Genomic DNA, 25,869 nt, shown 5'->3' with positions numbered 1-25,869 from the left:
AGTACTAAAATTAAAGAGATTAACACTTATTAAATACATCAAAAAATCTTAAGAGTTTTCAATGAAACTTGTCTAGAAGACATGTTTTCTAGAATAGTGAACAGATTACATGGTACATGGGATCCTAGATTTCTCTTTCAACTTAAATCAAAATGTATGGAAATATTAATAAAAAACCTATTTATAAGGCAGTGCTATGTGAATCATATTCTGAGAACAGCACTAAAAACATGGTTATTGAAAGTTTTAAACCTGGGAGAGTTGAAAGGAAGAAAAAATTTTCTATTATGAAATAAGAAAAGTTTAGTGAATTGGTCAGACCAATTACCAAGAAAGGATTTCTGGGAGGCTGGGGGAATAAACTTCAGTCAAAAGAGAAATGACTGACTCGAAATTTCAGCTGGATTTTAGTAAAGAAACAAAGGGTTGAAAGCAATTGTGTGAATTCTCTTTTCTTGTATAGTGAAAAAAGAACTGACATTCTTAGAAGGCATTTTCTGTCATTTCTCAGAAATAATAAAAAGTACTATGAGGACTTCATGAAGTGAATTTGAAAGACTGAAATCAACCATCCCTTATTGGTCGGGACGCCTGCTGAAGAAATGCCTTTCATAACAAATTGGTGATTCTGGCCACATTGTGAATTTAGCAAAAACTCTTGCCTAATTCTGAAACTTCTGGGTTCAGTAAACTAACTAAATTAATACTCTCTGTGTTAATTTTTAACCTGCCTATTGTTTTCTCTTTCATATAGCATATGTGATAATAGCAACTGTAAATGTATAGTTGCATCTTTGTTTTTAATGGTTTCCATAGTTGTTTTCTGGTTTGTAACCATGTTCCCCGCTCCTAGACAAGTTTTCTCCAATGACATCGAGGCTGCATGGCAGAAAGAATATATAGATTCCAATGTGTGCTTTGTAAGCAGGAAATGACTGTTTTTAGGTTCAGTATTTTTTTCCCCTCACAAATAAGAAACCCTGTTTTGTCAGCTAGAAGAGCTCTGTTCCTAAGCACTAGAATCTAGTGTGAATATTCAAACAAGTGAATACATCTAAATCTATAATTTTGTTAAAATTTTGAGAAAGAGTTTGAAGCTCTTTTCATTTCCTTTCTCATCTCAGTCAGTTGGAATTGAATTGGTCCCAATAATATTCTCACACTGGTTCCTCCCTGACCTTTTTTATGTGAATGTGGAAAACACATAAATAAATATTGGTCTATCCAAAGAAACTTTAGACAATGAAAGGAGTATAATTACTCACTTTGAAGGGTAGGAATGACATTGAGTTTGGAACCTAAGTGTTGACATTTTTAAAAGGGACAGTAGAGATGACTATTGATACTAAAAAGCCCTGGTCTGTTAGTTTCACTATTAAAAGGCAAGACAATTTTTTAAATTGATAAAGTAAAGTAATGTGAAATCCGTCAGTTTGAATTTTCATGCAAGTTTTGAAATTTCATTGGGTGGTAGTTTATTTTCCACATTACAAAATGTAATTTAAGTCACTTTTCCCACAAAGCTTTGGGTGTAAGGCATCAAGATTTGCCTAATTTATTTTCTATTTCAGCATTATATTCTCCAAAGTCATGACTTCACATTATGCACATGATTTTAAATTTCTCAGAAAATGTCAAAAGGCACCCATCACATAGACAACACAATATTCAAATGACCACTCATGCATTGGTTCAGGTGTAAATGATCTTTCAGTGCTGACTGATTGGTTTAAAGGTTTTAATAAATGAAAACTTACAAAGAACCCATAAGATCCATCCCTTTTATTGGGTTGATCCTTCCCACATTGTGGAAATCTTTTCTTTAGGGTATGTAGTTTCATCAGGAGTCTAGAAGGCAGTCTGCAGTGATTGGGGGAAGCTATAGTTTTTGTCTGTTCAGCATCATTTCCCATCCTTTTCCTTCTACTCCTGCCCCATTCCTAGTGGTCCAGATGGTGATGTCAATCACAATGACCTGTCCTCACTTCATCGGTGAGTATGTGGCCAAGCCTAGCTACTGGAGTGCCAAATATTGATTCAGGAATATGCATATGACCGCAGAAAGATAAATTATCGTCTTCCCTGAGAGACTGTCATAGGGCTTCCAATGGGTGGGGAAGTCTAAATCCACTGTGGTTGCTAGGCAGGGCAAATGTGCACCTGGGGCTGATTGAGGTCATTCTATCTGACACAGACACACAGAAAGAGCTTGCCTATAGTTTAGCAAGCAGAAATAAGCATAACTGAAAGGTGGTGAAGAAAAGAGGCAGAGCTCTGTGTATATTTTTTACCTCTGGGTCCGTCCATGTTTAAAGATGTATTCAAGTCTAGACTTCCCAATTACATAGTCACTGTAGTCCCCCTATCCTTAAGCCAGTTTGAGTTGAGTTTTTAACATGTCCAAGCAATAAGGATCTCAACTAATGCAGACTCTGTTGCAGAACTTCTTGTGAGTCCTGACCGTAATTCTGCTAAGTTCTTTCTCTTGCTCTTTCACTTTTTCTTTTTTTTCTTTAGTATGACCAACAACTGATAGATATTCTAAAGTTCTTATGCTAATTTGAACAAATTCCCCAGAAGAGAAAGAGTGATTTCATACTGCAATTCAGACATAAACTCCCTGCTGAGAACCACTGAGGTGCTTGTAGTTACCCACGGCCTTGTGTAATAACTTTGGGCATAATGCTTTTATTTACAGTTACTGTTGCGTAGAATTGAGAGCACCCTGGGAGTTCACCTGTAGGACAATGTAAAGAGGAGCATATATTCTTTCAAGGCGCTTGTAGCTGTCATTTCATTTTTTGAGAGTTATCAATGGAGGTATTGTTGCAAACAGCTGTACCATGAAGGCATTTAAGCCAGTTATTACTGCCTGTGGTGTCTGCACTCACAATGCTGCAAACACTGAAATGATGATTTACAGAGGTGAAAAATATAAGCTTTGTAAGATCTAGCTGTATAACTGGCTTTGTCTTCATGATTGGACAGATTATTTTGTAATGATGAGTTGAAATCTGAGTGCTTGTAATTCTAATGAATTCAAAAGCTTTGGCTAGAATATATCATAACAGATACTAATACATTAATTTAGACAGCAATATGGTAACACAAATGTTAGTTTTAATGTTTTTAATTACAGGTGCTCCTTGACTTATGATAGGGTTATATTTTGATAAACCCATTGTAAGTTGAAAATATCATAAATTGAGAATGCATTTAATACATTTAACCTATGGAGCATTATCGCTTAGCTTACTTAAATGTGCACAGAACACTTACGTTAGCCTATAGTTGGGCAAAATCATCTAACACAAAGCCTGTTTTATAATAAACTGTTGAATATCTCATGTAGTTTATTGAACACTGTACTGAAAACAGAATGGTTGTATAGTTACTTGAAGTATGCTTTGTCAACATTGAAAAGTTGAAAAATTGTAAGTTGAACCATTGTTAAGTTGAGGACTGTCTGTTTGTCCCAATAACATTATGTTAAACCTGTATTATGTAGAATACAATTTGAAGACCCAGAATATAGTGAAATAATTTCTAAATGTGAAATATCTTAGATGTCAATAAATTTGGTTGAATGGAGCTGAAACGATACGTGTTGGAATTGGAAAAAATAATCTTAAGTTTTCTGGAAAAACTCTTTGATATATTGTCCAATAACTCTTTTCCTAACAATACAATGACCATCTTTAATATGTTAAGGTCTATTTTCACATCCAATTCAGTGGACTAATCTCTGCTAAAGTTCCTTCTTTTCTCACCTTACCCAAATCACGTAACTCTTTACCTAGATCAAACTCTCTATTTGGCTAACATTGATATAGGAATCAGTAATTAGGTTGTCCTTAGTGTTTCATGACTTATGATGATAGATCATGTACCACTGCAACATCTTTTGATTCTTGTGCCCATTAAAAGCAATTCTCAGAATATTTGCCAAAGAGTAGCCAATAGAAAATTTCCCCATTAATTTAGAAGTTAACAGAAAATATGGTCTTATCCAATTTGTGTGCACAGCATTTTCCAGATATGATTGTGTCATTTAATCCATCTAATTCTTTAACTTAAAAGAATTTTAAAGATTATAGATCTTCTAGGATGATTTTATAGGTTATCTAAGAAAATACTCTGATTTCACAGGTGTGTCAGGATGCTTTGGGTTGCATGTGACAGTAAATGGATTCCAAGTTCCTTAAGTAAAAATGGAAATGTGGAGGTTCACAACACTGAATGTTGCAGGTGACGAGATAGACTTTATCCAACGCTCAGTCTCTGTGACTGGGCCTACATTTATCTCTAGTTCTTGCTCCTGCTTCCTCCATGAGGGCTAAATTCTCAAAGTTCCCAGAATGGGGACGAGCAGCTCCTACCCACATGCTTCCTGCACTTCTACTGGGAAAAGAGTCTGCCTCCTGATACCCAAGCAAAACCCCAGAAGTGAGTTCTCCTGGCCCCGGTTGGACTGACTTGGGTCACGTGCCACTTTTTCTTTTGAGTTAATCTCTGTGATTAATGTGATCAGATTTACCGACTGGCTTAAGGCAGCCACTTCCAAACCTGGAGCTGAGGGCAGGATCAATTCCATGCCGATTGCATTGCAAAAGACATTCAGGTTGCAGTTTACGGTAATAGATGCTGGGGAGGCAGCAGCAAATGCTAAGACAATGAAATCTGAGAATTGGAGTGCCTTGGCCCTATCACACAGAAAGAAGCAAAGCCTCATCTAGAACCTAATTCAACATTATTGTTGTCTGTCAATAAAGGACCATGAACTACTATGAATACACAAATTCATGCTGTCAGCACTGTGTGATTGTAGAGGAGTGGAGACGACGGGGCTATCCAGGGCAGTCTTGATCAATGTGTGGTCTGATGTTGACTGTAAAAGACACCTGAGAGGTCTGATAAAAATGCAGATTCCTGGGCCCCATCCTGGATTTGCTGAAGTAGAATCCATGGGAGTGGGGCCCAGGAATTTGCATTTTAAGTTTGTTTCCTAGACAGGTGTCTTCCTGCAGATTAAGATTTGAGAACCACTGTTATGTAACCCATAAATTGTTATGGTTAACAAACATTTTAAAACTTTTTACCATGTCTGCATCCCGGAGTGTATTTGGAAATTTTTTCTATAAAATTTCTTTATATTGACTTTCCAGTTAAGAGTGTAACTACTTCTAACCTATAATCTGGTCATCACCTCTGTTAAGAGGATTGTGAGGTCTTGCTGAATTCATTGGGTGAGCAGAAAAATCTGCAGAAGACTGATGGGCAAAGTTGAAAAGTACCTTTGTTCTGCACGCTAAAGGAATATCACCAAGTGTACAAATGGTGAAGTTAGTACAAGTGGGGAGAGCATAAATATATTTACTATGACAAATGGCATCAAATAAAGCATGCTATTACCCATTTATATATATTATTTACCTTTCAGAACTCTTAAATTGTTTTTCAAAGATGATTGATACGTTAAAAGTTTGCTCAATCTGCAGTACTTGGATAGTAAAAGCAGGATGTTGACAGCAGCTATTGAAAATCATTTCCATGCTGACTGTGGCTTATAATAAGAAATACAACATTCACTGTGTTGCTTTGTCTGATCCTTGTTTTTGTCAGACAGCACAAATCTTGAGACAAATTTTCCACCTGCCTCCTAGAAACAACCTAGAGGGTACTTGTCTCCCATGTAGCTCCCCGTGAAAGTCCAAGATGGCTTTTGTTGTCTTATTAGCAGCATTTCTTGGAGACTGATGGGGTTGGGGGGGGTGATTGTCAATTTTGCTTTTAGATAGCAAAGTGTTTGGGGAAGAACAGTGAAATTAAGATTACTACCAGAGTAAATCTGATGTTTTTCCATTGTATTTTTTGCAATGCTATAGGATTTATGAGATGTATTATTGAACCATTGTCTACTTAGGGAGTTGAATTAATTTTTTATGTGCTACCTGAGGAGAAAATAGTGTAAACAGAGTGGTAAGACAAAATTTTACATACAACAGTGATTCGAAATAAAGTATCAGTAGAATATAATCCAAAATAATAATAGATAATTACTGAGTTTTCACAAACCCTAAGTACTCAGTATTGCTGAGTGTGTTAAAATAATTACAGGTAGTAATTTATGTAATCCCTAGAACTATCTGAGGACATAGATTTTGCTATTAAAATCAGTTTACATATGAGGAAACTGAGGGACAAAGCGGTTAATACATTTACCTAAGTTCCCACATCTAGTAGGTACAGGAGTTGGAATTTGAAACCAGGCAGACTATATCCAGATCCATACTTTTAACTACCAAACTCTAGAGTTGGTTATGCATGATTGTAATGTGTCATAATAAATCAGGAATTATATGAAAATTTCCCAATATCCTTTTTCAATAAGTTCTGTAGAGCAAAGGAGATAGTGTAAATACACTACTAAATAGTATATGGCAGTATAAAGATTTTATGACTATGACTTGAAGCCAGGCTCTATTGCTGATAAATAATGGGATTTGGTTCAGCAGGCTTCTGGCATGCCGTAACAAGGACTAGGTAGATCTGAGCCATATCGGTCACCATTCTCTATAGTGACAGTGTTCATCTGCCAGTAGCTCAAGAGGCCCTTTGAGTTGGTTTCACAAACACTAAATACTTGGGACCCTTGGGCATCTAGACTGGTGCCCTTTAAGTTTCACCATTATTTAAATAAAATCAAGAAAATACATTTTTTATCAAGAGCCCAAGTCTCCCTCTAAGGGACCTGGTCCCTCAGAAGCATCCCCTTAGGGTTGTAAAGAGCACATTGCTGGAATATGAATTCTTCTGATTAAAGGAATCTCAAATCTAAAAAAATAAAAAACAAAAAAAGTAGTGCACATGGATGTGTTTAAATCCTGCAGAGTTTTCGTCTGATTATCTGAGACCAGTGTAGCCAATTTGCATTGCAAGTTGATGGATGAGGATTAGGGATTCATATATGGTGATTGATATGGTTTGGCTGTGTCCCCACCCAAATCTATTGTCAAACTGTAATCCTCAATGTTGGAGGTGGGGCCTGGTGGGAGGTGACTGGCTCATAGGGGTGGTTTCTAATGGTTTAGCACCATCCCACTAGTGCTGTCTTGTGACAGAGTTCTCATGAGATCTGTTTCTTTGAAAGTGTGTAGTACCTCCCCCTTCACACACACTCTCTCTCTCCTGCAGGCAATGTGAAGAATTGCCTGCTTCCCCTTTGCGTTCCACCATGATTGTTGTTTCCTGAGGCCTCCCTGGAAGAAGAAGCCTGTAGAGCCTGCGGAACCATGAGCTGATTAAACCTCTTTTCTTCATAAATTACCCAGTCTCAGGTAGTTCCCTATAGCAATTTGAGAACAGACTAATATAGTAATGAAATTACATATGATCACCCCAGAACTACATAAGCCTCTGGCTGGCTTTCCTAGTGCTTTTTCTAGCCAAAGGGCAGATGCGTTGTGATGACAGCAATGCAGTGTGGTTACAAGTGCTTGAAGTTCATGTTGCCTCTCAAGTACATTTTTAATAACAGTGATGAAAATGACAAGCTCAGAATTCATCCTTCATGGCAAATAATTACCTGTACTTTTTGTACATTCCCTTTCTGTCTTTGTTCTTTCACAGATGGAATTTTGTATGTTTGTAATTTTGCTGTATATATAATTTTGGATCCTGTTTTTTACTTAACATCTCCCATGCTGCTATAATTTTTATAATTGTTGTTATCTTAATGGCTACCCAATAAACCAATGAGTTGATGATCATATTTTATGAAAGTATTTTATAATTGCTAAGCTTTTAGATTTTTCTACTCATTTGCCATAATAAACAACAGTATGTAGCTGGGTTTAGCACACATATCAAATCCTGCCCACAACTTTTTTTTTTTTTTTAATTTTTTTAAAGGTTTCTTTTGAGATGGAATTTCTTTCTTGTTGCCCAGGCTGGAGTGAAATGGTGCGACCTTGGCTCACTGCAACCTCCGACTCCTGGGTTCAAGTGATTCTCCCGTCTCAGCCTCCCGAGTAGCTGGGATTACAAGCACGTGACACCATGCCCAGCTGATTTTGCATTTTTAGTAGAGATGGGGTTTCTCCATGTTGGTCAGGCTGGTCTCAAATTCCCAACTTCAGGTGATCCACCTGCCTCGGCCTCCCAAAGTGCTGGGATTATAGGCGTGAGCTGCTGCACCCAGCCCACAACTTATTTTTGTAAATAAAATTTCAATGGAATACATTCACACACACTTGTTTATGTATGGTCTATGCTGCTTTCACATTACAACAGCAGAGCTGAGTGGGTAAAACAGAAACCATACGGCCCACAAAGTCTAAAATATTTATTATTTAGCCTTCTACAGAAAAAGTTTGCCCACTCCAAATTATTAACTTAGAACCCAAATAGACTTTGGATAATTTTGTTAAGATAAATTCTGATAATAGGGGTTACTTGGCCCAAGTATGGTCTCAAAGCCTATATTCCAATTGTTTTCTAATACTGTTATATTGATTTATAATGCTACCAGCAACATATAGCTGTGCACCTTTCATCCAACTGTACCATAAGTAGGTTTCATCACTTTAAGTTTTTCTTACTTTAATGACTATTAATAGTATATCATTGGTGTTTTTGTTTTCTTCAGTGCAAAAAAGATATCTCTCTGTAGATTGATTAGTTGTTTTCTCTTGTATAAAATGTCTGTTCATGTTTCTTATATACTAATCTACAAGAGTCTTATTGCTTCACTGGTTAATTTGTGTGAGCTTATGGATGATTTTCTGACTTACATTGAAAGAACCAGCAATAAGATATGTGGTCGATGGCTTACTGCACACAGATATGCATAAATCATGCAAGCATTATGTGATTCATTAAAGCAGATAGAGAAGTCAGGCTTATAATAATTATGAATGCCACCTTTTAAAGCTGGAATAGCTGTGTTACTGATGTAAATAATACCAGTAGTTCTTTTATTACTCTCTAAATCTGTAAGCTGAACTCCTGCAAGGAAAATATGTCTTCTTTATGTAATGAAAATATTTGCTTATGTAGTATTAAATTTCTCATTTGTGTGTGACTCATTAAAGTAGACAACTAACTCAGCTCTAGTCCTAAATAAAAGAATCTTGTTACAAAAATCCTTTTTATTTTTCAAGATGCAAAATGTTGATAAGCTTGAGTCTCTCCCACTCTGTCTGCAAAAATTAAAAAGGGCTACAACAAATTTATAGACTGGAAATTTGTGACCAAATACAGGACAGGATTCTTAGACTACAAGGAAGACAGCTTCAGAGAGAGGAACAAGGAGAGTTTACTTATACTTGTGTATACCCCTAAGAAGGGCTTTTTTGTACATATTTGTTGGTAATATTTTGAAGATGTGAAGTCAATGCACTTTAATCCGCTTTGATCTCATGCTCCCTTCCAGCCTTCCACCTCTGAGGCTGAGCCATGTGGCCTGTTGCCCCGGGGGACAGTAGGACAGTTCTGCCTCCAACAAAGGTAAGATGGATCAGCTTTATTTGCAAAGCTGAATTCCTGGAGCATGCAGCAAGCTCATGCTTTTGAAAGCCAGGCTTTGGGAGAAGGAAATGTGTTTTCTAAGTTTCTTTAGCTTCCAAGAATATAAAGTGTTGGCTAATTACTATATACAAAAGTAGTTGGAACTCAGAGTTTAGAGATATGGAGAAATTAGAAGTATTTCCCTTTCCCTCTGAGATACAGAACAGCAAAATGAAAGGAAGACAAAGGGCAACGATATTGGGCATTATGGGGTAGGGTGCAACTCGGCCATCTGCAGCATGTAGTAGAAGAAAGAGTGCCACAGTGATTGAAGAACGGTGTGGCACAGGCCGAGCTCCTTGCTCCCAGGCCTGCAGCGGCATGCAGGGCTTCCAGCTGTTCTTTGATGCTTTGGAGAGAGACAAAGACAGCCTAAGCAGAAGACAAATGGGGACTTTAGTGTCCAAAGGCCATGGTTAGGACCACGAAACTCAGTCTTGCATGTCAGCTTGATGCCAGATGATCAGATGGCACTCATTGCCCCTCTGTGTTCATCAGTCCAGAGAGCTGATCAAACCATCAGATGGACAGAGGACTGGGAGGATCCCAGAGACTTGCTGCGCTCAGTCCTCTGCACACCCAGACCACCTCTTGGTGTTAGCCAAGTGCTGCGGCTCAGAGCACAGGCTCAGAAGTCAGACTGCCCATGTTTGAAAGCCGGTTTCAACATGCTTCAGCTGCCTCACCTTGGTCAAGTTACTCATTTTCCTCATTTCTCAAGTCAATATAGGGTTGTCATGACAGTTTAAGATAATTTTTATAAAATGCTTAAAAGATGCCTCACACACATTAACCCCTAATACTCTCATTAATGTTGTTTGTCACTGGGGGCATTGACTTCAAAGAGACTGACTCACCAAAACAGACTGCTAAAGCTAAAAGAGTGATAACATCTGTCACAATGAAGTTGATTTCACCCTGCTCAGTGGAAGATTAGATTAGTTATAGGAAAATAAAGTGATCACATTTTCTTTATTCACCTGAGTGCAGTGCTTGTGATGGTGTGACTTCTGCACAGAAACAGGGCCAGGGACCGTCCCTACATCCCTTGCCCACCCTCCCTACATCCCTTGAGCCCCTCTAGCCACTGTCTCTTCTTGACTCCCTAGTCAAGCTTTTAGAGTCATGCTCAGTCAAAATCTCCATTTCCTCTCCTCCTCCCTGGCTCCCCCACTTCTCTACACTGCACCTGCTATCTGCCTTGTTACCCACCTAACCTGCGCTCCCGGGCTCTGCCACTGTCCTCCTCATCAATTTTCTAGTCTTTTCTGTGTTCCTGTTGTGGCCACTCTTCTTTTCTCCTTGGGCTCTGTGACGTGGCTCTGTTTCTGCTCTTCTGTCCTGGGTGCTCCTTTTAGTCTCTTGCAGCCCTTCTCTTCCTTCTAGGTCCTTGAAATGTTGTTGTCTTCACAGTTCTTGGTTCTTAGTTCTCTATATTTTCCTTCTACCGCAACTCATGATATCAGCTGCTATCTGTGAAGGTAAACATATCTGAATCTTAAGTCCAGACATTGTTTTGGAGTGTAAATACCATATATTTGTTTATGAAATGTATCTTCTTCTTGGGCTTCCCATGCGTTCCTCAGAGTCAACATATCCCCAGCTGAACTCACCTTCTTCATCCTCTACTCCCATTTCCAAAGTGCCTCAGTTGTGTGGCAAATGACACCCAAATCAAACCCAAAGAACGATCCAGAACACCCACCTCTCCTCCACCACCAGCTACCCCGTCAGCCACCAAGTTCTGGACCCTGCCTCTTCAATACCTTTCCTATCAGCACCCTTCTCTGCAAATCCTCTGCCTCTGACTGCTTTTAAGCACTCATTGATTCTTGCCCAGATTACTGCAAAACCCTCTGTCATAGATGTCCTGAGTTGGGCCAACCTCCATTCCCCCATCAAAGAGATCTTAAAGAAAACAAAACAAAATGTAAATCAGAACTTCTCAGCTTCTCATTTAAATTGTTTTAATGGTTCCTTATGCCCTCCAGCCATGGGTTCTAATCGGAGGTCTGAGTTTATAGAAAAAGCTCTTGCTGGGGCCAGTGCTTCGCCTGTGACTCTTGCCCATCGCTACACCAGTCTTGTGCCTCAGTGCTAACCTCCTACTCAGATGTATGCTATTTTACACATCTGCCTCTGTGCACACATTCACCCATGTTCTTAGAATGCTTTCCCCTAGCTAACCCCCATATATCTTTCAAAATTCAGATCAGTATCTCTGTAGGAAGATCTTTTGAACCGCCCTTGGGTCAACACCTGCCCCTCCCCCAAATACCTCCATTAGTTGGCTCTCCAGTGTTCTCCAAGATGAACCGTAATCTCCTTGAGGGCAGAGATTCCGATCTATTTCTTCAGTGCCTGGCAACTGGTAGAGAGCTAGCATTTATTGAATGAATGAAGAATGAATAGGAATGAACATGGCTCAATGCAGATGAATGAGTCTTTGAAAAATCCAGTTATATGACCTAGAAGACTGATGAGCCTTCACACTTCATGATGGGTGATTAGCAGTAGCTTAGATAGCAGTATAGCTGAATGCCAATGCTGCTGGCTTAGGTAAACCTTTTTTTTATCTTTAGTGATGTTATGTTTATTATATAAACCTTTTTCTAAATAAGCAGAAGCAGAAACCCTCTCCAATGTTCCAGTAAATTTAATCTTCATAAATACTTTCTAGTAATTAGCTGTTTCCTCTGCTATTATTAAGTGAATATATAATCATCCTGCATGAATTACCAACTAAGAAAACTGACTTTACATAAATAAAGTATTGTGCAACCAGTACTAATTACATAAGTTAATCTAAAAATCTCAGATCAGTAGGATGTAGTCTGGACACATTAAGGAATGTTTTTGTATCCATTGCTTGGGACATTTGGCTGCCCCGTAATTTTATATACCCTTTTCATTTTTCTCAAGCTCCAGGATACAGCCTGATTTCATCTTTGGAAGTTGACACTTTTTTTCTTACCTCCTGAGTTTTTTTTGTCCTGTTGGGCAGGAGATCGAACATTTTTTTTCCTCAATAGACTCCTTCCTTGATAGCCCAATAAATAAGTAGAGAAATCTTGCTCTTTTAAAACTACAGTCTTTCTTAAATGGTTTTCTAAGTTTTCTTTTTTTTTTTTTTTTTTTTTTGGTCTGGGAAATCATCTGACAAGAAATTTGGTGCCCTTAAATCTGTTTTTTAGCCTTCCTTTTGGATAGGGCTCTCCAGGTTGCCCGCTGAGGTTTCAGAAATAAAAGTAAATTTTCTCATTGAGCTTTCCCCCAAATATCTTCCCAAGACAGGCTGTGAAAAATACCTCCTTCACCTTTATATATATAAAAAAATCTCTTTCACTTCATGACTTGGAAGTCTAGCCCTCAAATATGGTTCAGTTCTCTCTTTTATTTAATTTTTAAGAAAATGTACTTTCTGGGTAGAATTAAATTGTTTTTCAACCAAGGGAGCTACTGCCTAATTCCTTAGAATACTGTAGGACTGTTGAGGTGTTTTAGTTGTCCAGGAACTAATGGTTGCCTTTAGCATTTAGGAAGTGGACACCAGGATGATAAAACTCCCACGGTGCAGAGCATTATCTTACACCAAGGAAGGGTCCAGCCCAAAGTACCAATGGGGCCCTTGTTGAAAAACAGTGGAGACGCAGCTGGTTCTGCTTTTAGGTGAGCTGATTGTTCATCTACTGCCTTTGGATTAATAGCTAGCTCTAATTCCACGCAAAGTTGTAAAACACTGGTATGTGTTTTGTGAGTTGCAAATATTCTCTTCAAAATTTGTGTCTTGTTTTACCATTCTATTTATGGTATATTTTGATTAACAGACATTCTTAACATTAATTTAGTTGACTTTGCCAATTACTTTTTCTCAACAGTTTCATGTAAGAAAGTTTCTATCATAATGTAGCAATATTCCCTTCTACGTTCTGCTAAAAGGTTTAGAAATTAGCCTTTTGAATTTAAGTCTTAAATACAATGAGAATTGATTTTTGTGAATGGTCTGAGTAAAAAATCCAAATTTCATTTTTTTCTTATAGAGATAACCAATTATTCAAGCACACGTTTTTTTCCCCCAGTTGTTTACAGTATCATCTCTGTCAAATATGAAGTTTCCACACATGTGATATGCTTCTGGGATCTGTTTTTCCTTTCAATGGTCAGTTTGTCTATCTGTGTGCTAGTGTCACACTGCCTTTATTTTATAGCTTTATACATCTGGATACCTGTTAAGGCAAGTACCCCTTATGTTATTCTTCTTCAGAAATGTCTAATCTAATTTTTTTTTTTTGAGATGGAGTCTCACCCTGTCGCCCAGTCTGGAGTGCAGTGGCATGATCTAGATTCACTGCAACCTCTGCCTCCTGAGTTCAAGTGATTCTTGTGCCTCAGCCTGCTGAGTAGCTGGGATTACAGGTGTGCACCACCAGGCCTGGCTAATTTTTGTATTTTTGGTAGAGATGGGGTTTCAACATGTTGGCCAGGCTGGTCTCAAACTCCTGACCTCAAGTGATCCACCTGCCTCGGCCTCCCAAAGTGCTGAGATTTCAGGCATGAGCCATCATGCCTGGCCTGGAAATGTCTAATCTATTGTTGGCCCTTTGGTCTTCCATATAATATTAGAATGAGCTTGTAAAATTCATAGAAAAATTTGTTTCAGATTTCATTAGTATTGAGTTTGAAAATAATTAATGTATTTACAATATTGAGGCTTCCTGTTCATGAATATGTCTCCATATATGTCTCTCATGCTAGCCATAGTTGTAGTGACCAATCCCAGGCAGACTTCAACCAGCTTCACACATGTGCAGACTGCCTGCCTGCCTTATCTCAAAATCATGTTATATCTTTTGCTTCTTTGACTGGATCTTCTCTATTTAAGATGTCTGTAGAAAACCACTCAGAGCATACAAGGGCACATCCTGGAGGACAGGATAATCAATACCCTGCTTAGCAACCCTTGATCATTAGAGAATGGGAATTAATAGATAAATGCAACTGCCTTTATTCACAGTGAAGGGAGCGGTCTGAGACACTCTTCATAAAGTTTCTCAGATGAATCCATGGTAACAAGCATTGGTTGCCTGCAGCAATGACCAGCTCAGTAATGTGCCCTTGCATTGGCTCTCTCTTCTTCCCTGTTTAACTTCTTTCAGCCCTCATTCCTTCCCATAAGATCAGACTCCCAATAAATGACCTTTACAAAAGGGCTTTTCTCAGATTTTACCTTTGGGAGATGGAGAGACCCAGGCTGAGTCAGATCTCTTTTAATTATGTTTTCTTTATTGGCTTTAAATATAGAGAAATAATTTTCTGTATATATCACTGAGATATATCTTCTGTCAGACTCAATTTTTATTGCTATTTCATGTAGTTATTTTTTCAAAATGTTTTCCATTACTTGCTGGTGTAATTACACATCCTGATCTTATAGCTGGCCTCTTGGCTAAACTCTTGTCATTTCTTTAAATTTTTTTTTTTTTTTTTTTTTGAGATAGTTCCTTGCTGTGTCACCCAGGCTAAAGTGCAGTGGTGTGATCTTGGCTCACTGTAGCTTCAATCTCCTGGGCTCAAGTGATCTTCCTGCCTCAGTCGCCTGAAGAGCTGAGACTACAGGTGCATGCCACCACATCTGGTTAATTTTTGTAGTTTTTGTAGAGACAGGGTTTTACTAAGACAGTAATTTTGTATTTTTTGTAGAGACAAGGTTTTACTATGTTTCCCAGGCTAGTCTCAAACTCCTGGGCTCAAGTAACTTGCCTGCCTTGGCCTCCCTAAGTGCTGGGATTACAAGCATGAGTCACAGCACCCAGAGAAACTCTCTCATTTCTAATTAAATTTATCTGTAGATCTTCTTGGGAATTTAATCTAAACAACCACATTTTCTGTAAATAATATTTTTCTTTAGCCTTTATAATCATTATATCTTTTAACTCTTTGTCTTATTTATTTGGCTACAATATTGACTAGGAGTGGTAAAAACTGACATCCATATCTTATTCTTGATTCTTGAAGGCTCCTAGCACTTTGGATATTAAAGAATGTTTTCTTTAGGACTTTGACAGGTATTCTATTTTAGAGTGTATACGTTCACTTCTTTTTGCATCTTGAAATTTTTTTAAACTATGATTTAATATTAATTTATATCTAATACTTTTTCTATTTCTATTAATATGATCTTAATTTGTTTAATGTGCTAATAATATTTATATATTTTGTTAATTTAAATGGTTCCTGTTTTTCTGGAATTAATCCAGCCTGGTCATGGTATATTATTGTATTTATATAATCACTGGGGGTAATTTGCTGTTATTTTGTATAGGATAATTGCATTTATATTCATGAAAGAAATGGCTTGTAGTTTTCTTTCTCTTTTTCTTACTGTTCTTGTGTGATTTTGGTAGCAATGCTACATTGGCTTCATAAAATAAGGTGGTTAGTAGCTTCTCTATAGTTGAAAGATACTATATGAAAGTGGAAAGATCTTGAAAATTTGGTAGACTTTAGTTGCAAAAGTATTTGGGCTCAATGTTTTCTTTGTTGGGAGACTTTTTAGAACAACTGATTCAATTTCTTTAATTGTTAGAGAAGTTTGGGGGCATTGTACATTTCCTTGAATACATTTTGTTAAAAAATATTCTCTAGAAATTTATTCATTTTCATCAAAGTTATCCAATTTATTGGTACAAATATTTCTTTATTCTCTTGGAACTTTTATTATGTCCCCATTTTCATTCTTAATTATTTTTGTGCTTTTTCATTTTTTCTTTATACTTGTGTTGGAACGTTCTTTGTTAGTTTTTGTAAAGACCAACTTTAGGCTTTGTTGATACATTCTGTTTCTTTCTAAAATACTTTTATTGCGTCATTCTTTTCTAATTCTGACCTCTTCCTTATATTTTCTTTGGGTTTCTTATCTTTTTTCCCTTAATTTTAAAATTTGGGCATGTAACTCATTAATCTTTAGCTGTTACACTTTTCTAATGTAATTTGAAGCTATAATTATTTTTCAACACACCATTTCTACCATGTTCCACAAGGTTTAACATGTATTTTTTCATTATTTTTCAATTCCAAGTATTTTTAAATCTCTATTCTGATTTTATCTTTGATATCTTAGTTATTTAGTAGTGTGTTTTACATTTGCCAATATAGGCTACGTTTCTTTGCATTTTGTTCATTACATGCAATCAATTTGCAGTGACGTAAGAGAATAAGCTCATAATATAAGCCAATTCTTTGAAAATTTTGAGACATTATAGTCAGTTATACAGTTAATTTTTTTTTTCAAGTGAGAGACCAGAGTTTTATTATTACTCAAATCAGTGCTACACAATTATTTTTTATATGTGTTCATGTGTATTTGAGAAGAACACTTATTTTCTAACTTTGGCATGCAGGGTTGGTTAATTGTGTTGTACAGTCTTTTATATCTTAATTTTTGTTTGCTTGACCCATTAATAATTGAAATAAGTGAACTGAAATTTCCCTCTTGATAGCATTGTCGATTTCATTCTGTAATTCTATTAAATTTTACTTTATGTCTTTTGCGACTACATTATTAGATGCATACAGATTTATAATTATGATCCTAAGTGAATTAAAACTTTTTATGATTATATGTAATCATATAGTGACATTCTCTATCCCTAATAATGCTTTTTATCGTAATGTCTGTTTTTCCTAATAATTACTTAAGCATGTGTTAGTTTAGAATTTAAATGATATATCATTTTCTTCTCATATTTACAAATTTTTCAGGTCATTAAGTTTTCGGTATTTTTTTCCATGCAACCAAGCAATCTCTGACTTTTAACTGCCATGTTAAATTTATTTATGTTAAATTTATTTATATTCATTATTGTTAAGGACATATTTTGACATGCTAATTTTCTTTAAGTTTTAAAAATTTCCTGTTTTTAAATTATTTCTTGATTGTTAAATCATCATCAACTGAGTTTTGTTTGAAAATTAAGCACTTCATTTCATTATTTTAGTAATTACCTCCAAAATATTATCATGCTTAATAAATTAAACCTTTTTAAAGACAGTACTAGAATCTTAGAAACATTTAACTCATATTATCCCATTACAACTTAGTGCCATTTTATCAAAATTTTAAGTTTGTCTTTTTTTCAAAGCCCATAAACTTGTAACATTATTTTATAGAGACAATATTTATTTATATTTATTCATATGCCAATTTTTTGCTTCCAAGTACTTTTTAAAAATCTCAGATCAGCTGGGCGTGGTGGCTCACGCCTGTAATCCCAGCAGTTTGGAAGGCTAAGGTGGGGGGCGAATCACCTGAAGTCAGGAGTTCAAGACCAACCTGGCCAACGTGATGAAACCCCGTCACTACTAAAAACACAAAAATTAGCCAGACGTATTGGCGGGCACCTGTAATCCCAGCTACTCGGGAGGCAGAGGCAGGAGAAGTGCCTGAACCCAGGAAGTGGAGTTTGCAGTGAGCCGAGATTGCGCCACTGCACTCCAGCCTGGGTGACAGAACGAGACTCCATTTCAAAAAAAAAAAAAAAAATCTCGGATCATCCTTTTGGTGTCATTTTTCTTTTTCTTGTTAAAAATAAAGTTTATTGTGTATATCTGAGGTTTACAACATTATATTTTAAAATTTTAAATCTTTTAAAATGGTATATATGTAGACAGTAAAACGATTACCATAGTGAAGCAAATGACCATATCTATTATCTTACATAGTTACTTTTCCTGGTTTACAAGAGTAGCTAAAGTCTACTTATTTAACAAAAATCCCTAATAGCATACAATTCTATTAACTAGTCCTCATGTTGTACATTAGCGCTCTAGATTCGTTTATCATATATATCTGCTACTTTGTATCCTTTGATCTATGTCTCTTCATTTCCTCCTGTATCCTTCACTCCTGGTAACCGTGGTATCGTGGTATCGTTCTCTATCTCTATATATTTGACCTTTTCCTTTTGTTTTTAGGTTCCACATATAAGTGACATCATGCAGTTTATATTTCTGTGCCTGACTTATGTCACATGGTGTAGTGTCCTTCAGGTGCCTCCGTGGTGTGGCAAATAGCAGGATCTTCTTTTTTAAGGCTAAATAGTATTCCATTGTAAATATATCCCCCTTTATCCATTCATTCGTCCAGGGATGCTAAGGTTATTTCTGTATCTTGGCTATTGTGAATAATGCTGCAGTGAACATGAATGGGAGTGCAGGCATCTTTCTGACAGGGTGATTTCATCTCCTTTGGGTATAGATTGAGAAGAGGGGTTGCTAGGTCATATGCTGGTACTATTTTAATTTCTTTAGAAACTCCATACTGTTTTCCATAATGGCTGCACCAATCTCCATTTTTCACCAACATTGTGCTAGGGTTCCCTTTTCTCCACACCCTCAGCAACACTTATCTCTTATCTTTTTGATAATAGCCATCCTAATGGGTGTGAGGTGACATCTCAATGTGGTTTTGATTTGTATTCCCTGATGATTAGTGAGGTTGAGTACATTTTTGTGTACTTGTTTGGCCATTTTTATGTCTTCTATGGAGAAATGTCTGCTTAGGTTTCATTTTTCTTTTTTTGAATGACGACTTTTCATGTTTATTTTAGCATAAATCTGTTTGTGGTAAAAATCTCTCCCCTTAAAAAGTCTGAAATATTTTCATTTCACCTATTATACTTAAAAATCCCTTTAATGTACAACTCATACACGGTAAGATGTACAAATCTTAAGTATACAGCTAAGTGAATTTTACATATTAAAATATGTAAATATACACACTTTCACACACATACACACATGCACACACTCATTTAACCGCCATCCAGATTAATATATAAAGCATTTCCAGCCTCCTAGTAGGTTTCCTTTGCTGCCTCTCAGATAATACCCTCCAAAAATATTGTTTTGATCTCCATCTCCATATATTAGTTTAACAGCTTCACATGAATGGTATTGTACACATATACCCTTTTCCGTATAGCCTCTTTAGACAACACTATCTCTTTGCAATTCATTCTTGTTGTTGCATGTAGCAGTAGTTCATCCTTTTACATTGTTGTGCAATATTGCATCATATGACTATTCCATAATTTATTTATTTATTCTATTGGTGATGGGTTTTGACTATTATGATGAAGCTGATAAGAACCTTCCTGGATATATCTTTTAGAGCAGAGTCCCCAACCCCGGGACCATGGACTGGAAGCAGTCCGTGGCCTGTTAGGATCTGGGCTGCACAGCAGGAGGTGAGTGGCGGGAGAGTGAGTGAAGCTTCATCTGTATTTACAGCTGCTCCCCATCAGTTGCATGATGCCTGAGCTCCGCCTCCTGTCAGATTAGCAGTGGCATTAGATTCTCATAGGAGCGTGAACCCTACTGTGAACTGTGCATGTGAGGGATCTGGGCTGCATGCTCCTTATGAGAATCTAATGCCTGATGATCTGTCGCTGTCACTCATCACCCCAGATGGGACCATCTAGTTGCAGGGAAACCAACTCAAGGCTCCCACTGATTCTACATTATGATGAGTTGTAGGATTATTTCATTATATATTACAATGTAATCATAATAGAAATGAAGTGAACAATAAATTTAATGCGCTTGAATCATCCGATACCACCCCCCCACCCTGGTCAGTGGAAAAGCTGTCTTTCATAAAACTCGTCCCTCATGCCAAAAAGGTTGGGGCCTTCTGTTTTAGAAGACATCAGCCCTTATTCCATTTGGCTATACATTTGGGAGTGGAATTGCTGGTTCTTCTTAAAAACATGTGTGTGTGTATCTTTCTCTATATGTGTGTATATAGACACACACATATATGTATGTGTGTATATAGACATATATATATGTATGTTTAGTTTTAGTAGTTAGTACTGCCAAATAGTACTTCAAAGTGGTTATACTAATTTATATTTATAGCAGCAATAAATAAGAGTTTAAGTTGCCTACTCATTCTTGCCAATATGTGTCATTGCCTGTTTTTCTGATTGGGCATTCTAATAGGGGCATAGGGGAATCCTTGTAAATTTGCATTCCCCTGATAACTAAGAATTGTTGAATATCTTTTTTTTTTTCTTTTTTGAAATGGAGTCTTGCTCTGTCTCCCAGGCTGGAGTGCAGTGGTGCAGTCTCAGCTCATTGCAACCTCTGCCTCCTAAGTAGCTGGAATTACAGGCACCCACCTCCATGCCAAGTAATTTTCTAATTTTTAATATTTTTATTATTTATTTTAATGTTTTTTATTTTTAATTTAATTTTTAAAAATTTTTAGCAGAGATGTTTAGCAGAGGCGGGGTTTTGCCATGTTGGCCAGGCCAGGCTGCTCTTGAACTCCTTACTTCAAGTGATCTACCTGCCTCGGCCTCCCAAAGTGTTCGGATTACAGGCGTGAGCCACTGCACCTGTCTTTTTGTATTCTTAATGATCATTTTATATTCTTTTTAGTGAATTGCCTGTTCACATTTTTGCTCATTTTAAATTGGATTGTTTGTTTTTTATTATAGACTTATAGAATCACAAAGAATTACTTTCTTATTAAAATGTAAATTTTTAGGGTATACAATTCTAGAGTGAATTTTTTTTTCTCCTTGCATATTGATGATCTTAAGCCTTTGCCTTCTGGCTTTCACTTTTTTGTAATGAGAAGTTAGTTGTAAATCTGACTGCCATTGCTACATGAGTAATCAGCATTTTCTCTCTTACTGCTTTTAAGTTCATCTTTTTAATTCTTAATGCTCCATAGTCTCTAGGTGTTAGTTTCCCTTTTACTCATTTTGATAGGCAAACACTGTGCTTTGTGAATCAGAGACTTCTCTGCTAATTACCTTACATATTGATCTCTTTCATTCTCTCTAGTCCTTGATTCAGTTCGTTCAATTAGGTATGTATAGACTTTCTCATTCTATTATTCCTATACCTTAACATCTTTTTACATCTACTTTTTTGCATTCTTGTTAACTCCTAAGGTTTTCTCACTCCACAGTCTACTGATCTTAATATGTCTACGTCTGTCTGTTCTTCTATCCATCAATTAAGCTTTTGACATCTTGTTCATCTTGTTTCTTATTCCTAAACTCCTTTTGGGATCATTTTACCAATATCCCTAGTAATTTTGATCTTGCTTATTGTTGTGATTTAAAACAATTTTTGAAAATTATGTCTCTAATCATTCAATTCCCAAAGAATTTGAAAGTCTAAATTTGCCATGTCTGTTGATTTCAATGTGCTTTATTTTCCCATGTGTGTTTGTTGATCTTTGATTTTAGACTTAACGTTGACTGATTTTAATCCAGGGAAACCTGGAAACCTATACTAATATTGCTTTTGGCAAGAGAGAATTGTGCATACAAGAGGGAATTGTGCTGAGATTCAGTGGACCTGATACATTCTGACTTTTCTAGAAAATAAATTCTCAAAATGTACAATGTGTATGGCTTCTTTCTTTCTCTTTTTTCTCAGCTAAATATTATCTAGACCCCTGCTGCAGTCCACAGTTGCACCAGTCTTGTGCTCAGCTTTCCTACCTTGCCTCAAGCCCAAGGCTCAGCCTGCTGGCCACAGAGATGGAATTGGCATCTGCCCTTGGATTAGTGCTGCCCTTTCCTTTGCCCACCATGGAATACTCCACTTTCATTTCACTTTGAGGGGCTTGGGAAGCTCTTGGAGCTTTCTCTTACTTCATGTGAGTCCAGCAATAAATTATCTTTTATGGAGAATCCTCCTTATTGCCAAAAGGATAAGTTGTCCTATTTTCCCAGAGACATTATGGACAGGACATTCCTATAGTGCTCTATGGTTTAGAACAGTGCTCTATAAGCTCTTTGGGGTAACTTTGGTGGTGGTGGGGATGATATTGATCATGAAGTAGGTGAATGATCTGGGAACATACGAAAAAGACTTCAGGCTCTTCAGCCCTGCTTCAACTAGTATTTTCCACTGTGGTCTGCCTATAGGATTTTAATGACAGATTGATTCTAAACCTTAAACATTTGTTCAAATCAAATGAATGATTTTATTATTCCCAATTAAATTTATCCATTCTACACAGCCCTAAAGGTTCTCTGTTATGATTTAATGGCCTTTAATAATGTAGATTATTGGTGTCAAAATAATGTAAACACACAGAAATGAGAGTGGCAAGATCCAGCAAAGAAAGAGAGAAGTCACTGCTTCATGGGAGAGACCATACTTAAAGGGGAGATAAGAGAGGGAATTGACCACAAAGAGTTCAAGATTTTTAGGTGAAAGACTTTGCTATTTTAAAAGCCAATAGTAACAATAATAATATTAAAAATCATAAACTGTGGTGATTCCCTCTTTAACTTTGGTTCATAGGAGATTCCTCATGTCATCGGATTCATTTATTCATGATATTACAGATATGTATTAAAAATTGAAGCTTTTTCAAACAGTCTTCTTGGAGGAGATCTGGCTATAAGTACATCATTGTGCTTGACTTTCATTCAATCCATTTTTATGAGTTTGTGCTAAGGAAAAACACATGCTGGCAATACAATTACATTAAAGTCAAGATTTGTATCCAAATATCACCATATCTATAAGAGCTAAGCTTACTGTAATCATAGAAAAAAAGCTCTCATATAAGATCTGAAACTTTACTAACTTATAATATTACATTTTGGTTATGGATAGGAAAGCAGTGTGTTTACCATGAGCCAAATGCATTGTATAAAATTTCTAATCCAGTTTCATTTAATCCTTACAACAATGGAGTGATTTTCATAAACTTCATTTTTAAAAATGAGCCTGAAAAAGGTCCAATAACTTGATTAAGGTGTATAAAGCTTGTATGTATGTATAAATGTGTTAATAAATTTATAGACATACATATTTGTCTGTATATACATACTGCTTTTTCTGGAAAATTCATTCTCTAAATGTAGAATCTGTATGCTTTTTTCTTGTTCTTTTTTTTTTTTCTTAGTGTCTATTTATTTATTTGGTCATAAACACCAAGGAATATATGTGTCATTATAGTGACCATGATTGAAATTTCATAGTAAATAGGCCTCTTCACATCTTATTTTATAAATACTTACACCATCATTTATAATAGTTTTTGTTCACAGAAATCTTATGAGGCCAGTTAGTATTGTCCTCTGAATGAAGGAAGCAGACTAGAATAGTTTGTCTAAAGTCACAGTAGAGTCTTGGCTAAAATGACAGCCCCAAGGTCCTAATCAGCTCCTTGAGGAACTTCAGAACCATCTCTGCTCCATACTGCAAGTATTTTGCACTAAACTGTGAAATAAAACCCAGTTTTAACTTTATTTTTATAAGCTAAACCTATCCTTCTGGATATAATAGTGGGATTTTTAACCCTGTGTTGGTACTATCCCTAATAGCTCCAAAAAAGCCTTCTTAAGTCCTGGGCATACTCTAAATAGTTTTTGAATACTCAACCTTCTTCAGGACTGTCAAATACATTTTATTAACTGACCCGAGGAGCACACAGATAACAGAATGGCTGAGGAAGCATGGCAAATTCTTTTGAAAAGTAGGATAAAACCCTGCTATATTTGCATATCATTTTCCTTTGTCCTAAATTTTACAATTCTTTGATCTGTATATAAAATTGGAGAAATACATTGTAATTTTGGTGAGACCAACATTTGGATATATACTTTTTTTGTTTTCTTACCATAGTTCATATTGATAGTTTTAGGTGCTCAGGTAAAGTGACAAAATGACAGTTTTCAGTTATGTCATAAAACTAAAATTGTCTTCATTAACAGTGATAATTGTATATTAAATATTTAAATGTTAAAATTAAAATAATTACAAATTTAAAAAAAAACTCCTTAAAGGCCATACAATGTTTTATAAACAAAAAAGAGGAGAGTAAGATGAGTGGAGAAGTTACTTGACCAGGAGACAAGAAGAAACAATGCCTTGATTAAGTCACTTAACTCATTTGGCCCTTTTTTATCTTTACCGAACAATGAGGGGAGTACGACAACAATGGCATCTGAACTTTCATGCTATTGTTTACAGTGGTTAAACCATGTATATAGCTATTATAGGCCAAGAGCCTAGTAACAGAAGAGTTGCTTTCTTGGAAGAGTATGTGTGTGTGTGTGTGTGTGTGTATGTTTGTGTATATATGTGTGTGCATGTGTGTATATATGTGTGTACTTGTGTACATGTGTATATATGTGTGTGTGTGCGTGTGTGTATATGTGTGTATATATGTGTGCGTGTGTGTGCATGTGTATGTGTGTATACGTGTGTATATATGTGTGTGTGTATATGTGTGTGTCTGTGTGTGTGTGTCTATGTGTGTGTGTGTGTCTATATGTGTGTGTGTGTGGGTGGGTGGGGGGAAGTGATAGTGTGGTGTGAGCCTTGGTCTTGTCCATCCTTTTCTCCCTTGATGTCTCCTGCAATATTTCTGCAAAACTCTGTACTTCTAAGACTATAATCTGAAAATAATTATTTAGAGAATTTCTAAAATTCAGCTCTGAATAACGATATTTTATGATTTATTCTTGGTTAGTTAAAGAAGACTCTTAGGCACTTGTATAGAGTTAATGTAAGCTAGAGTTGCTCGAATATCTTGCTTAGAAACTAGCCACTGTGATTTCTTAAATATAACGTTAAGGTTTTTAAAAATACTCAACTATAAATCAAAGAAAACATTGAAGAATCTTGTATTTTTCCAAGAGAATTAACTCTTTAAAAATCATAGTAGAAAGGCTGGGACAACATAAATTGACTTCTGAGTATAAATTAGGCTCACAGTAATTATTATAATCAATTAGATGGTTTATGAGACTACAGAAAGTGATGGAGAAAGAATACATTCTACTTGGGAAAATAATGGTAAATACATTTCCCAAGAAGAGAAAAAGGAATAATAATGAGTACATGGAGAAAGTTATTTGTTATAGAATCAGGACAAATACGCCAAGAGAGGGAAAGCACAAAGATTATGCTATGAAATAGTGTCAGGTAAGCTGGCTTGGTGGCACACGGTGAAGGGTGCTGTGGGGAACATCTGCTTACAGCAGAGAAAGCAAGTGTCATGGCACCAACAATTCCAGGCATGCCACCAAGAAGTCTCTTTGCTCAAGCGAATTCACGCTAGATGCACATTTCCAGTTGCTGCTGGAATTCTATGCAGCTTGTTGATTTGGTCAGCAAACGGATGGCATGACAGATCGGATATAATCAGACTCATTTTTATCCACCATGCATACTTAGGAAGGTGGATTACTCTACAGGCCTGAAGGGATGCTCTTGGCTGCATTTCAAAACTACACGCAGCAGGCAGAGAATGGC

Source organism: Papio anubis, chromosome 3 (genome assembly GCF_008728515.1).
Source record: "Papio anubis isolate 15944 chromosome 3, Panubis1.0, whole genome shotgun sequence".
In the NCBI taxonomy this organism is placed as follows: Eukaryota; Metazoa; Chordata; class Mammalia; order Primates; family Cercopithecidae; genus Papio; species Papio anubis.
The sequence above is the reverse complement of the archived record's forward strand: the minus strand, read 5'-3'. Positions refer to the sequence as shown.